Source organism: Anomaloglossus baeobatrachus, chromosome 1 (assembly GCF_048569485.1).
Source record: "Anomaloglossus baeobatrachus isolate aAnoBae1 chromosome 1, aAnoBae1.hap1, whole genome shotgun sequence".
NCBI lineage: Eukaryota > Metazoa > Chordata > Amphibia > Anura > Aromobatidae > Anomaloglossus > Anomaloglossus baeobatrachus.
This window is the reverse complement of record NC_134353.1, coordinates 332452248-332467591: the sequence shown is the minus strand read 5'-3', so window position 1 is coordinate 332467591 and position 15344 is coordinate 332452248. Positions and strand designations below refer to the sequence as shown.

General features: G+C 41.9%; 8 non-coding genes across 8 annotated transcripts; all 8 read left to right on the top strand.

The window, feature by feature from the left end:
- The first annotated feature begins 6152 nt into the window (after window positions 1-6152).
- Window positions 6153-6224, top strand: TRNAA-CGC (transfer RNA alanine (anticodon CGC)). The gene has a single exon. It is a non-coding gene; the product is annotated as a tRNA-Ala (tRNA).
- Window positions 6225-7490: 1266 nt separating this feature from the next.
- Window positions 7491-7562, top strand: TRNAA-UGC (transfer RNA alanine (anticodon UGC)). Its single transcript has one exon. It is a non-coding gene; the product is annotated as a tRNA-Ala (tRNA).
- A 1364-nt stretch (window positions 7563-8926) lies between these two features.
- Window positions 8927-8998, top strand: TRNAA-UGC (transfer RNA alanine (anticodon UGC)). The gene has a single exon. It is a non-coding gene; the product is annotated as a tRNA-Ala (tRNA).
- A 127-nt stretch (window positions 8999-9125) lies between these two features.
- Window positions 9126-9197, top strand: TRNAA-CGC (transfer RNA alanine (anticodon CGC)). The gene has a single exon. It is a non-coding gene; the product is annotated as a tRNA-Ala (tRNA).
- Window positions 9198-10363: 1166 nt separating this feature from the next.
- TRNAA-UGC (transfer RNA alanine (anticodon UGC)) lies at window positions 10364-10435 on the top strand. Its single transcript has one exon. It is a non-coding gene; the product is annotated as a tRNA-Ala (tRNA).
- Window positions 10436-10562: 127 nt separating this feature from the next.
- Window positions 10563-10634, top strand: TRNAA-CGC (transfer RNA alanine (anticodon CGC)). The gene has a single exon. It is a non-coding gene; the product is annotated as a tRNA-Ala (tRNA).
- Window positions 10635-14244: 3610 nt separating this feature from the next.
- TRNAA-UGC (transfer RNA alanine (anticodon UGC)) lies at window positions 14245-14316 on the top strand. Its single transcript has one exon. It is a non-coding gene; the product is annotated as a tRNA-Ala (tRNA).
- A 127-nt stretch (window positions 14317-14443) lies between these two features.
- On the top strand, window positions 14444-14515 carry TRNAA-CGC (transfer RNA alanine (anticodon CGC)). Its single transcript has one exon. It is a non-coding gene; the product is annotated as a tRNA-Ala (tRNA).
- The last annotated feature ends 829 nt before the right edge of the window (window positions 14516-15344 follow it).

The window sequence follows — 15344 nt, the reverse complement described above, 5'->3', positions numbered from 1 at the left end:
TACCGGCGGGCCACCGCCCGACCCCGGTCCTATGGTTCCGCTGACCTTCACTAACTCCTGCAGACGGCCACCACCATCTGCCGACCTTGCTGAACGTGCCTGGGCTCCAACCCAGACACCAACAGTTTCACTCCTCACTCTCCACGGTCCACAACTGGACCCCACTGTTGTTAAAACTTAACTGTCGTGTTTTTCCCACCTCCAGCCTGTGAACTCCTTGGTGGGCGGGGCCAACCACCTGGCTCCGCCCCACCTGGTGTGGACATCAGCCCTTGAGGGTGGCAACAAGGGTTTGAAGGTGTGACTGGTGTGACCTGTCCAGGGAAGGGGTGTGTGTGTTGTATGTCTGTGACCACCTGGCTAGGCCAGGGAGTCACATAAGCACACCTTAAATAGGGTGTTGATGTCATTACACCACACCCCTCCTCATTACAGAGATACACATCACCTGATTTTCTTTATTGGTAGTTGGCTCTCAAGTCTATATAGCTTGGAGTAGGAACACATGTATAAAAAGTATCATGTGATCAAAATACTAATTTGCCTAATAATTCTGCACACAGTGTATTTGCAGAGCTCAGCTCTCCTCTGTCGGTACCTGTGACTGCATTGCTGGTGACTGCATTGCCTAATATGAAGAAAAATAAGCACCAGGCACTCCAATTGATGTGAAAAAAAGAAGACATTTTATTGCAACTTCAAACAGTTCAACATTTCAGTCGCTGATTGGACCTTCTTCAAGAACCTGTCTTATGATGGTTGAAAAGCGAACAAAGGAAGTATGGATAAGAAACCAGGTGGGAAGTGGACCTGTTATAAAAAGGTTTTGAATGGAAATTCACCTATAGCAAACTGTGTGTGAATCAGTAGCCAGTAATGATGATTGCTCCAGAAAGGGCAGAAAAGAGATGTGCGGTATCCACTGCTTGTAATAAAGATAAGGTAATCTGGCAGCAAGTAATCCTCATCATTACTGGTTACTGATTCACACACAGTTTGCTATAGGTGAATTTCCATTCAAAACCTTTTTATAACAGGTCCACTTCCCACCTGGTTTCTTATCCATACTTCCTTTGTTCGCTTTTCAACCATCATAAGACAGGTTCTTGAAGAAGGTCCAATCAGCGACCGAAACGTTGAACTGTTTGAAGTTGCAATAAAATGTCTTCTTTTTTCACATCAATTGGAGTGCCTGGTGCTTATTTTTCTTCATATGGACTTGGACCCTACCTGATCACCCATGCCCTCACAGAAGTACCGTGACAATCTCTTATTGTATTGCCTAATATACCTGCGGCGCATTACTTTGAAATGCCGCTGCCTCATGGTGTGATAGCAGGGGCTAGGCGGTTGGCATCCGCCCTCCTGATAGATTGAGCCCAAGTGATCGCCTGGCCATCGTTGTGAGAGGCCAGGAAATAGAGCGCGGCCCGTAGCCATGCCCCCTCCTCCTCCAGCAGTCGCACAGGATTCTGTTCTCACTTCAGCAACACCGCTATCTTACCTCCCAGCGATGGTTCCCTTCACCTCCCTGGCTCCACATGTTCCCCCTGCATTACTTGCATCCTTTCTCCCAGCAATGTTTCCCTCACCTCCCCAGGTACACGTTTTCTCTCTGCAGCACTGCTAACACTGCTATCAGTGCTCGGTCCCCTCACCTCCCCTAGTACATATGTTCCCGAACAGTGCTGTAATCCCTGTTTCCAGCGGCGGCTCCCGTCACCTCCTCTGCTGCACGTGTCCTTCCTGCGGCTCTGCCAGCTGTTTTTTTTTCCCTTCCCCTACAACTACTCAGCTCAATTTGCTTCCCACATTAACCCTTCACACAATGTGTTGGGTACCAATGTAACACAATTTTTTTCTCAAGCTTTTAAGTGCTATATTCCAGTTACTCATGCCTAAGTAGTCAAGAAAAACTTTTTAACTAATTATAGACTTTGCTTTTGTGACCAGGACAATGAAATATTCAGTTTTACATATTTGCACAGGGAAATCAAAAATGTTCATCATTTCTTTTTGTTGATACAGTTACAAAAATATTGTATATGCGTTTAATATTGGCCAAGATGAGCAAAATATGGGAAAATATGGGTAAATATGCAAAACAAGAAACCATCCTTACCTATTTAGTCTTCTACTAGGCATTGCTCCCACTAGCCAGTTTCCTACTCCACACTGATGAGGGGCAAAACCCCAAAACAGCTGTCTGTGGATGGATACCATGTTTTGCTATAGGTGGTTTCCTTGACTGGAGACTGCCCTTCCCATGGTTGTTCCTTCCTGGTGAAAGACCTGGCTAGTTTCCTGCCAGCGTTGAGAAACATGTGATGGTGTCTCCGCGCCATTTTTGTTTTGCATAATTTCCCAGGGGGCCTTGTTCTAGTGTCACTGCGTTGAGGAACACGTGATGGTGTCTCCGTGGTGTTAGATGTTGATCTCCCCGAGGTCAACCATCCTTATCTATGTAGTCTTCTACTAGGCATTGCTCCCACTAGCCAGTTTCCTACTCCACACTGATGAGGGGCAAATACCCCGAAACAGCTGTCTGTGGATGGATACCATGTTTTGGTATAGGTGGTATCCTTGACTGGAGACTGCCCTTCCCGTGATTGTTCCTTCCTGGTGAAAGACCTGGCTAGTTTCCTGCCAGCGTTGAGAAGCATGTGATGGTGTCTCCGCGGCATTCTTGTTTTGCATTATTCTTTGTTAGGACAGAAGAGGACAGTGTCCCATCACTAACTCTGCAAGGTTGCTCCAATTGAACAGACTGTTACGTCTACATTTCTACATTGCTAACACCTGATGCCCATGTTATGCAAAATGTCCGCCATCACTAATGTCACAGTTGTTCCATTAGCCACCTGCTTCACATATGAACCCCCAATTATTAATTTCTAGTGCTCCCCTCCTTGCTGACTCCAGAGGTCCTGCATCTGTTTTAAATGGTGACAAGTCCTGCGCCCCCTCTGACTCTCATCATTCTGCTTCGTATAGCCAGTGCTGCTCGCCTGATCGGCACAGAAGGTGGTTTATGCATTCTTCAAAGACCCCCGTCCTTTCACGCAGAAGCCATTGACCAAGATCTTTAGGTGGGAGTTGTCATTCCAGGTGGTGTTCCCCCTCTACAACATCTGAGGGGCGAAGCACTTTGACGGCGACTGGTGAGCATGTGAGGATGCAGTCATTGCAGGAAATTACAGAACAGGCTGGAGATGCAAGGAATGCCCCTTTCCCACGTCAGAGGTCATGTGTTGACGATTAGTTCCCCAGTAATAACATCGATTTCTACGACCAGTGATTTCACAGAGGCTTGGGGGGCATTAAATAGTCTAGCCTTACCTCCCATTTTGGAGGCCTTGGCAGATCATCTAGCCAAGCAAGGTTTGTCACCAGGAACTCAGACACAGCAGCCTGCTCAGGCTGGCATACAGATACGTTTTCTCCACTTATCAACCAATTCTTTCTATACAGTACCATGCCTCCTGAATTAACCATCCATTCTAAAAAAAAAAGCTCAACTCCATTGTGATCAAGATAAAATATCCTGCCAAAACACCATGATGTCAGATTACACCTTTTCTATACTCTATGGAAAAGGAATAAAAGGGGCAGAGTGAGAAAACAGGCAGAGTGAGACACAGAAAAAATATGTTGAGCTTTCTAGCAAGCCTTTCAACTTAACCCAGAGCTGGATTAACATCTACACTAATTACTGTAGCTCCATAATTTACTCCATACTTCTGCTTTCAACTGTATGCTAACTCTGGAATATAGTCCAGGAAACCTGCTTTGTCTGCTGTGTATGGGAGAGAGCATAGTAGATAGACTATCCCCACCAGTTCAAAGTCCACAGAAAATTTAAAGATAGCACTTGTAGAGGGGAAAACTGGTGAAATGCAGAATACAAGACATATAAGGGCCAGAAAAAGACTTATTCCTCATGTACACACACTCAGGGGTATAACTACTGTGGTCTCAGTGGTCGCCATCGCAACCTGGCCCGCAGCCTTAGGGGCCCGGAATGCAGATAACAGCCAGCTCCTCTCTCTATGAGAGAGGAGCTGCGCTGTTCTGTGACAGATCATGCGGCCACTATATGAGTCAAGGGGGCACGGTGTCAGCGGTGGTGACATCGGGCCCCCCTCACCCGTCATTGAACACAGAAATGGCAAAGCATGGAGTAAAAAGACTCCGCTCCATGCTCCACCATTCTCCCCCTGTGCCTGTGCTCAACGTCACAGTGCAGCCAAGGGCAGTGACGTCACCACTGTGTGACTGCAGCCTGGGCTCAGACTGTATAACGCAGAGTGCAGAGCTGGAGGACATTGACTGGAGCTGCAGCGGAATGAGGAGAGAGGTGAGGATGGAGCAGCATGTAAACGAGGAGAGGTGAGGGCTTATTGTTTGTTTTGTTTAATCAGTGAGTACACGGTAGCCAGCAGACTAAGGGGGCTGCATGATATATAAAGATCTATATGGCAGCATTATACATAGAGGTCTATGGTGCTACATTACACATGTAGGACTATGGGGCCTGCATTACACATGGAGGACTATGGGGCTGCACTACATATGGAGGCCTATGGGGCTGCACAACACATGAAGGTCTATGGGGCTCCACTACACATGGAGGTCTATGGGGCTGCATAATGTAATATAAAGGACACCTTATACATAGACTATAGTGGTGCATTATACATGGAGGACTATGGTGCTGCATAATGCAATATAAAGGACTATGGGGCTGCATTATAATATATATAGGACTATAGAGGCTGCATTACAATATATGGAGGACTATGGGGGCTACCTTATACATGGATTATGGGGGAACATTATAATATATGGAGGACTATGTGATGCAGTATAATATATAGAGTTCTATGGGTTGAATTATAATGCATGGAGGTCTATGGGAGCTGCATTATAATAATTGGAGGGTTATAAGGGCTACTTTATACATAGAGGACTATGGAAAATACATTATCATACATTGAGAATTATGGGTGTGCATTCTAATATAAGAAGGGTTATGTTGGACCCTTTATACAATATGGAAGGCTATGTGGGGGCCATTATTGTAATTGGAGAACTATACATGAGGAGGGCAAAGACACAAGCATGGGATGGCAATTTTTTGTGCTGAGGGAAAAAGGCTCCTTCCCTTAGCTTCCAGCCTTCCCATGCTCTGCTATATATCTTCTCTCAGCACCCAGCTTTCCCATGCTCTTATATGGGAAAACTGGGTGCTGAGGGAAGATGTAAAGCAGTGCATGGAAAAGCTGGGTACATAGGAAAGCTGGGTGCTGATAGAAAGAGGGATTTCAGATCATGGGACACCTGGGTGCTGAGGGAAAGAGGCAAGTGTCAGCATCATTAGCCTATATTCTGATTGTCAGCAAGGGGGGGGGGGAGAGGGTCCAATACAAACTTTGCACCGGGGCTCATCAAACTCTAGTTACGCCACTGCACACACTAAAGCTTGGTCGGAAAAATTATTCAAAAGCACCCTTACCCTCAAATAGGGAACCTTATTTCAAGTTTTTTAAGTCAAATTAGCATTTTAGCACAAGAAGCTTCCGAAAGTGCCATGGCCATTTTAAAGCTGTAAATGCTTGTGCCTCTATTAGGAAACTACACCAGCCCTATAGATAGATTCACCCACTATTTCTGACCTGATCTCATTATGATTATAGTGGGAAACGTACTATGTTTCTACCTTGGCAATAGATTCCAGAGTTGTGCTGATGTGTCGGAAGCTTGTGGAAGGGAGGAGCCTGGTCCTTTTGTATAGATTACTTTTCATGCCAACTAGGTCTCTTGTTTTATCTGTAAAAATGTGGCAAACAAACGCAGTTATTTGGTAAAGGTGATTGAGTGGTAAAGCAAATGACAAGCCTTTACTAAAAGATATTGACCAATTTGGTGCAAGTGTTTTTTATGAAGTGAAAAAGTGAGGATGTAGCTCAGTGGTAGAGCGCACGCTTTGCATGTGTGAGGTCCTGGGTTCAATCCGGCATCTCCAAGGTTATCTTTTAATCTCAAAGATCACACTGCCTACTATCGCCAACATTTTCTTTTCAGTATGTTGTTCCCAAAGTCACTGCATGAAATCAGTATATGTGAAATGTGTCATTCTTTCTCTATTTTTTGGGGATGTAGCTCAGTGGTAGAGCGCTCGCTTCGCATGTGTGAGGTCCTGGGTTCAATCCCCAACATCTCCAACTTATTTTCCTATATGATTGGCCAACACCCAAGATTATTGTCAGGACTCCCAAGGATGCTTTATCATTTGATCAGCTTTTCTTTGGCATTTCACATAGCAAGACTAGGTTTTATCTATTGCAGATTCTTAACACTGCATACAGCATAAAGTAAGAGCAATACCTTACCAATCAGTAAAATTACTTCAACGGGAACTGTAATTTTAACAAATGTAGCTTAAAGTACACAGTCAAATGTAAGAAATTTTGTAATATATGTTATCAAAGAAATTAGCTTTTTTTCCTCCACTTAGCAGCCAATTCTTTCTCTAGCATGCCTCCTGAATTAATCATCCACTCTGGAAAAAAACAGCTCAACTCCATTGTGATCGAAATAAAACATCCTGCCAAATCACCATGGTGTCAGATTACACCTTTTCTATACTCTATGGAGAAGGGATAGAGGAGGCAGAGTGAGAAAACAGGCAGCGTGAGACCCAGAAAGAATGTGCTGAGCTTTCTAACAAGTCTTTTAACTTAACTCAGAGCTGGATTCACATCTACACTGATTACTATAGCTCTATAATTTACTCCATACTTCTGCTGCATTCATCTGTATGGTAACTGAGGAATTAAGTCCTGGAAACCTGCTCTGTCTGTTGTGTATGGAAGAGATCATAGTAGATAGACTATCCCCATCCATTTTCACAGAACATTTAAAGATAGATCTAGTAGAGAGGAAAACTGGTGAAATGCAGAATACAAGACATATAAGGAGCAGAAAAAGACTTATTCCTCATGTACACACTACAGCTTAGTCGGCAACATTACTTCAAAGCACCCTTACCCTCAAATATGGCACCTTATTTCTAGGTTTTTAAGGCAAATTAGCATTTTAACACAAGAAGCTTCTGAAAATGCCATGGCCATTTTAAAGCTGTAAATGCTTGTGCCTCTATTAGGAAACTACACCAGCCCTATAGATAGATTCACCCACTATTTCTGACCTGATCTCATTATGATTATAGTGGGAAACGTACTATGTTTCTACCTTGGCAATAGATTCCAGAGATGTGCTGATGTGTCGAAAGATTGTGGAAGGGAGGAGCCTGGTCCTTTTGTATAGATTACTTTTCATGCCAACTAGGTCTCTTGTTTTATCTGTAAAAATGTGGCAAACAAACGCAGTTATTTGGTAAAGGTGATTGAGTGGTAAAGCAAATGACAAGCCTTTACTAAAAGATATTGACCAATTTGGTGCAAGTGTTTTTAATGAAGTGAAAAAGTGGGGATGTAGCTCAGTGGTAGAGCGCACGCTTTGCATGTGTGAGGTCCCGGGTTCAATCCCCGGCATCTCCAAGCTTTTCTTTTAAGCTCAAAGATCACACTGCCTACTATCGCCAACATTTTCTTTTCAGTATGTTGTTCCCAAAGGCACTGCATAAAATCAGTATATGTGAAATGTGTCATTCTTTGGCTACCTTTTGGGGATGTAGCTCAGTGGTATAGCGCTTGCTTCGCATGTGTGAGGTCCTGGGTTCAATCCCTAGCATCTCCAGCTTATTTTCCTATATGTTTGGCCAACACCCAAGATTTTTGTCAGGACTCCCAAAGATACCTTAATAATCAGTAAAATTTCTTCAACGGGAACTGTACTTTTAACAAATGTAGCTTACAGTACACAGTCAAATGTAAGAAATTTTGTAATATACGTTATCAAACAAATTAGCTTTTTTTCCTCCACTTATCAGCCAATTCTTTCTCTAGCATGCCTCCTGAATTAATCATCCACTCTGGAAAAAAACAGCTCAACTCCATTGTGATCGAGATAAAACATCCTGCCAAATCACCATGGTGTCAGATTACACCTTTTCTATACTCTATGGAGAAGGGATAGAGGAGGCAGATAGAGAAAACAGGCAGAGTGGGACCCAGAAAGAATGTGCTGAGCTTTCTAACAAGTCTTTTAACTTAACTCAGAGCTGGATTCACATCTACACTGATTACTATAGCTCTATAATTTACTCCATATTTCTGCTGCATTCATCTGTATGGTAACTGAGGAATTAAGTCCAGGAAACCTGCTCTGTCTGCTGTGTATGGAAGAGATCATAGTAGATAGACTATCCCCATCCATTTTCACAGAACATTTAAAGATAGAGCTTGTAGAGAGGAAAACTGGTGAAATGCAGAATACAAGACATATAAGGAGCAGAGAAAGACTTATTCCTCATGTACACACACTACAGCTTAGTCGGCAACATTACTTCAAAGCACCCTTACCCTCAAATATGGCACCTTATTTCTAGGTTTTTAAGGCAAATTAGCATTTTAACACAAGAAGCTTCTTAAAGTGCCATGGCCATTTTAAAGCTGTAAATGCTTGTGCCTCTATTAGGAAACTACACCAGCCCTATAGATAGATTCACCCACTATTTCTGACCTGATCTCATTATGATTATAGTGGGAAACGTACTATGTTTCTACCTTGGCAATAGATTCCAGAGATGTGCTGATGTGTCGAAAGATTGTGGAAGGGAGGAGCCTGGTCCTTTTGTATAGATTACTTTTCATGCCAACTAGGTCTCTTGTTTTATCTGTAAAAATGTGGCAAACAAACGCAGTTATTTGGTAAAGGTGATTGAGTGGTAAAGCAAGTGACAAGCCTTTACTAAAAGATATTGACCAATTTTGTGCAAGTGTTTTTAATGAAGTGAAAAAGTGGGGATGTAGCTCAGTGGTAGAGCGCACGCTTTGCATGTGTGAGGTCCCGGGTTCAATCCCCGGCATCTCCAAGCTTTTCTTTTAAGCTCAAAGATCACACTGCCTACTATCGCCAACATTTTCTTTTCAGTATGTTGTTCCCAAAGGAACTTCATAAAATCAGTATATGTGAAATGTGTCATTTTTTGGCTACCTTTTGGGGATGTAGCTCAGTGGTAGAGCGCTTGCTTCGCATGTGTGAGGTCCTGGGTTCAATCCCTAGCATCTCCAACTTATTTTCCTATATGTTTGGCCAACACCCAAGATTTTTGTCAGGACTCCCAAGGATACCTTAATAATCAGTAAAATTTCTTCAACGGGAACTGTACTTTTAACAAATGTAGCTTACAGTACACAGTCAAATGTAAGAAATTTTGTAATATACGTTATCAAACAAATTAGCTTTTTTTTCCTCCACTTATCAGCCAATTCTTTCTCTAGCATGCCTCCTGAATTAATCATCCACTCTGGAAAAAAACAGCTCAACTCCATTGTGATCGAGATAAAACATCCTGCCAAATCACCATGGTGTCAGATTACACCTTTTCTATACTCTATGGAGAAGGGATAGAGGAGGCAGATAGAGAAAACAGGCAGAGTGAGACCCAGAAAGAATGTGCTGAGCTTTCTAACAAGTCTTTTAACTTAACTCAGAGCTGGATTCACATCTACACTGATTACTATAGCTTTATAATTTACTCCATACTTCTGCTGCATTCATCTGTATGGTAACTGAAGAATTAAGTCCTGGAAACCTGCTCTGTCTGCTGTGTATGGAAGAGATCATAGTAGATAGACTATCCCCATCCATTTTCACAGAACATTTAAAGATAGAGCTTGTAGAGAGGAAAACTGGTGAAATGCAGAATACAAGACATATAAGGAGCAGAGAAAGACTTATTCCTCATGTACACACACTACAGCTTAGTCGGCAACATTACTTCAAAGCACCCTTACCCTCAAATATGGCACCTTATTTCTAGGTTTTTAAGGCAAATTAGCATTTTAACACAAGAAGCTTCTGAAAGTGCCATGGCCATTTTAAAGCTGTAAATGCTTGTGCCTCTATTAGGAAACTACACCAGCCCTATAGATAGATTCACCCACAATTTCTGACCTGATCTCATTTTGATTATAGTGGGAAACATACTATGTTTCTACCTTGGCAATAGATTCCAGAGTTGTGCTGATGTGTCGGAAGCTTGTGGAAGGGAGGAGCCTGGTCCTTTTGTATAGATTACTTTTCATGCCAATTAGGTCTCTTGTTTTATCTATAAAAATGTGGCAAACAAACGCAGTTATTTGGTAAAGGTGATTGAGTGGTAAAGCAAATGACAAGCCTTTACTAAAAGATATTGACCAATTTGGTGCAAGTGTTTTTTATGAAATGAAAAAGTGGGGATGTAGCTCAGTGGTAGAGCGCATGCTTTGCATGTGTGAGGTCCCAGGTTCAATCCCTGGCATCTCCAAGGTTTTCTTTTAAGCTCAAAGATCACACTGCCTACTATCGCCAACATTTTCTTTTCAGTATGTTGTTCCCAAAGTCACTGCATAAAATCAGTATATGTGAAATGTATCATTTTTTGGCTACCTTTTGGGGATGTAGCTCAGTGGTCGAGCGCTCGCTTCGCATGTGTGAGGTTCTGGGTTCAATCCCCAGCATCTCCAACTTATTTTCCTATATGTTTGGCCAACACCCAAGATTATTGTCAGGACTCCCAAGGATGCTTTATCATTTGAACAGATTTTCTTTGGCATTTCACATAGCAAGACTAGGTTTTATCTATTGCAGATTCTTAACACTGCATACAGCATAAAGTAAGAGCAATACCTTACCAATCAGTAAAATTACTTCAACGGGAACTGTACTTTTAACAAATGTAGCTTACAGTACACAGTCAAATGTAAGAAATTTTGTAATATACGTTATCAAAGAAATTAGCTTTTTTTCCTCCACTTATCAGCCAATTCTTTCTCTATCATGCCTCCTGAATTAATCATCCACTCTGGAAAAAAAACAGCTCAACTCCATTGTGATCGAGATAAAACATCCTGCCAAATCACCATGGTGTCAGATTACACCTTTTCTATACTCTATGGAGAAGGGATAGAGGAGGCAGAGTGAGAAAACAGGCAAAGTGAGACACAGAAAGAATGTGCTGAGCTTTCTAACAAGTCCTTTAACTTAACTCAGAGCTGGATTCACATCTACACTGATTACTGTAGCTCTATAATTTACTCCATACTTCTGCTGCTTTCATTTGTATGGTAACTGAGGAATAAAGTCCAGGAAACCTGCTCTGTCTGCTGTGTATGGAAGAGATCATAGTAGATAGACTATCCCCATCCATTTTCACAGAACATTTAAAGATAGAGCTTGTAGAGAGGAAAACTGATGAAATGCAGAATACAAGACATATAAGGAGCAGAAAAAGACTTATTCCTCATGTACACACACTACAGCTTAGTCGGCAACATTACTTCAAAGCACCCTTACCCTCAAATATGGCACCTTATTTCTAGGTTTTTATGACAAATTAGCTAACACAAGAAGCTTCCGAAAGTGCCATGGCCATTTTAAAGCTGTAAATGCTTGTGCCTCTATTAGGAAACTACACCAGCACTATAGATAGATTCACCCACTATTTCTGACCTGATCTCATTATGATTATAGTGGGAAACATACTATGTTTCTACCTTGGCAATAGATTCCAGAGTTGTGCTGATGTGTCTGAAGCTTGTGGAAGGGAGGAGCCTGGTCCTTTTGTATAGATTACTTTTCATGCCAACTAGGTCTCTTGTTTTATCTGTAAAAATGTGGCAAACAAACGCAGTTATTTGGTAAAGGTGATTGAGTGGTAAAGCAAATGACAAGCCTTTACTAAAACATATTGACCAATTTGGTGCAAGTGTTTTTTATGAAGTGAAAAAGTGGGGATGTAGCTCAGTGGTAGAGTACAGTACACAGTCAAATGTAAGAAATTTTGTAATATACGTTATCAAAGAAATTAGCTTTTTTTCCTCCACTTATCAGCCAATTCTTTCTCTAGCATGCCTCCTGAATTAATCATCCACTCTGGAAAAAAACAGCTCAACTCCATTGTGATCGAGATAAAACATCCTGCCAAATCACTATGGTGTCAGATTACACCTTTTCTATACTCTATGGAGAAGGGATAGAGGAGGCAGAGTGAGAAAACAGGCAGAGTGGGACCCAGAAAGAATGTGCTGAGCTTTCTAATAAGTCTTTTAACTTAACTCAGAGCTGGATTCACATCTACACTGATTACTATAGCTCTATAATTTACTCCATACTTCTGCTGCATTCATCTGTATGGTAACTGAGGAATTAAGTCCTGGAAACCTGCTCTGTCTGCTGTGTATGGAAGAGATCATAGTAGATAGACTATCCCCATCCATTTTCACAGAACATTTAAAGATAGAGCTTGTAGAGAGGAAAACTGATGAAATGCAGAATACAAGACATATAAGGAGCAGAAAAAGACTTATTCCTCATGTACACACACTACAGCTTAGTCGGCAACATTACTTCAAAGCACCCTTACCCTCAAATATGGCACCTTATTTCTAGGTTTTTAAGGCAAATTAGCATTTTAACACAAGAAGCTTCCGAAAGTGCCATGGCCATTTTAAAGCTGTAAATGCTTGTGCCTCTATTAGGAAACTACACCAGCCCTATAGATAGATTCACCCACTATTTCTGACCTGATCTCATTATGATTATAGTGGGAAACGTACTCTGTTTCTACCTTGGCAATAGATTCCAGAGTTGTGCTGATGTGTCGGAAGCTTGTGGAAGGGAGGAGCCTGGTCCTTTTGTATAGATTACTTTTCATGCCAACTAGGTCTCTTGTTTTATCTGTAAAAATGTGGCAAACAATTGGTGAATGGAGGAATCGCGGAATAATCTCCCTGGGATCACTGGTCCGGGATGGTGAACTCCGCCCCTTTTCGCAACTGCGGACAGAATTTGACTTGCCGGAATCTCATGGGTTTCAGTATCTCCAGATTAGGCACGCCTTTCGAGCTCAGTTCTCTGGCCGTGGGGTTAGATTCTCTTCCTTCCCAGTCATTGGAATTATTAGATCACAAGGCCCTCGTGGTCTTATTTCTAAACTATACTCCTCCCTCATTCGAGCCAAGGCCATGAATAATCCTCTTTCTGTCCGTGAGAGGTGGAGTGCCAGGATCCCTGAAATAGATGATGTAGAGTGGGACGACATTGTCGAATCTCACACGTTGGTCTCTCCTGCTGTCAACAATAGACTGATACAATTATATATAATACACCAAAGTTATATTACCCCTAAGAGACTGAACAAAATGAAAAAGCTGAATAATTCGGTGGGGATGGGCTGTCCGAGATGCGGGAGAGACGGTGCTGATTTCTGGCACATGATATGGGATTGCCGAGTCATTCTCTCCTATTGGAGTGAGATTGTTATGACTCTTTCTGCCATATTTCAAAAAGCGGTTGCTATGTGCCCAGTCCTGTGTCTATTTGGGGTGGTAGATGTACACTCCTGGTCCCAAGATGAGAATCTATTAATAAAGAAGGTCCTTTTTCTGGCCCGGAAGGGCATTATACTAAATTGGATGAGCACTCATTCCCCAACTAGAGCCTCTTGGATTGCATTGGTAAATGCTATAATCCCGTCTGAACAATTTGTTTATAAAACAAGAGGCTCTTCAACTAAATTTGACAAAATTTGGGGTAGATGGATGAGGTCGCCCTTGACTGGCGGATCTCCTGGTTCTCTTGCTGATAACCTACAATCGGTATTGTCGCAATAATAGCCAGTAGTGCCCCGGTTGGCAGAGAGGAGACACATGTGATTCATGATGTACTCTATCAGGGATACCACGAGTTCCCCGAAACTTGGGTTGCACTCTCCTTAACAATATGGGTTTCCTTTTTTTGCCTTGAGTTGGATGTGTCTCGCGAGCTAACACCTTTGCTATGTTTGATGCACTATGGATATGCTGAAAATAATGGACGCTGATTTGATTGTTGTTACTTTATTATTCTGATGACCAACCAGTCTACATGTACTCTGTCTTACTGAACAATTTGCTGACTTATTCTTTTATGTAATGTTTTACTTAACTTTCAATAAAACGAGTTTAAAAAAAAAAAAAATGTGGCAAACAAACGCAGTTATTTGGTAAAGGTGATTGAGTGGTAAAGCAAATGACAAGCCTTTACTAAAAGATATTGACCAATTTGGTGCAAGTGGTTTTTAAGAAGTGAAAAAGTGGGGATGCAGCTCAGTGGTAGAGCGCATGCTTTGCATGTGTGAGGTCCCGGGTTCAATCCCCGGCATCTCCAAGGTTTTTTTTTAAGCTCAAAGATCACACTGCCTACTATCGCCAACATTTTCTTTTCAGTATGTTGTTCCCAAAGTCACTGCATAAAATCAGTATATGTGAAATGTGTCATTCTTTAGCTACCTTTTGGGGATGTAGCTCAGTGGTAGAGCGCTCGCTTCGCATGTGTGAGGTCCTGGGTTCAATCCCCTGCATCTCCAACTTATTTTCCTAAATGTTTGGCCAACACCCAAGATTATTGTCAGGACTCCCAAGGATACCTTACCAATCAGTAAAATTACTTCAACGGGAACTGTACTTTTAACAAATGTAGCTTACAGTACACAGTCAAATGTAAGAAATTTTGTAATATACGTTATCAAAGAAATTAGCTTTTTTTCCTCCACTTATCAGCCAATTCTTTCTCTAGCATGCCTCCTGAATTAATCATCCACTCTGGAAAAAAACAGCTCAACTCCATTGTGATCGAGATAAAACATCCTGCCAAATCACCATGGTGTCAGATTACACCTTTTCTATACTCTATGGAGAAGGGATAGAGGAGGCAGATAGAGAAAACAGGCAGAGTGAGACCCAGAAAGAATGTGCTGAGCTTTCTAACAAGTCTTTTAACTTAACTCAGAGCTGGATTCACATCTACACTGATTACTATAGCTCTATAATTTACTCCATACTTCTGCTGCATTCATCTGTATGGTAACTGAGGAATTAAGTCCTGGAAACCTGCTCTGTCTGCTGTGTATGGAAGAGATCATAGTAGATAGACTATCCCCATCCATTTTCACAGAACATTTAAAGATAGAGCTTGTAGAGAGGAAAACTGGTGAAATGCAGAATACAAGACATATAAGGAGCAGAAAAAGACTTATTCCTCATGTACACACACTACAGCTTAGTCGGCAACATTACTTCAAAGCACCCTTACCCTCAAATATGGCACCTTATTTCTAGGTTTTTAAGGCAAATTAGCATTTTAACACAAGAAGCTTCCGAAAGTGCCATGGCCATTTTAAAGCTGTAAATGCTTGT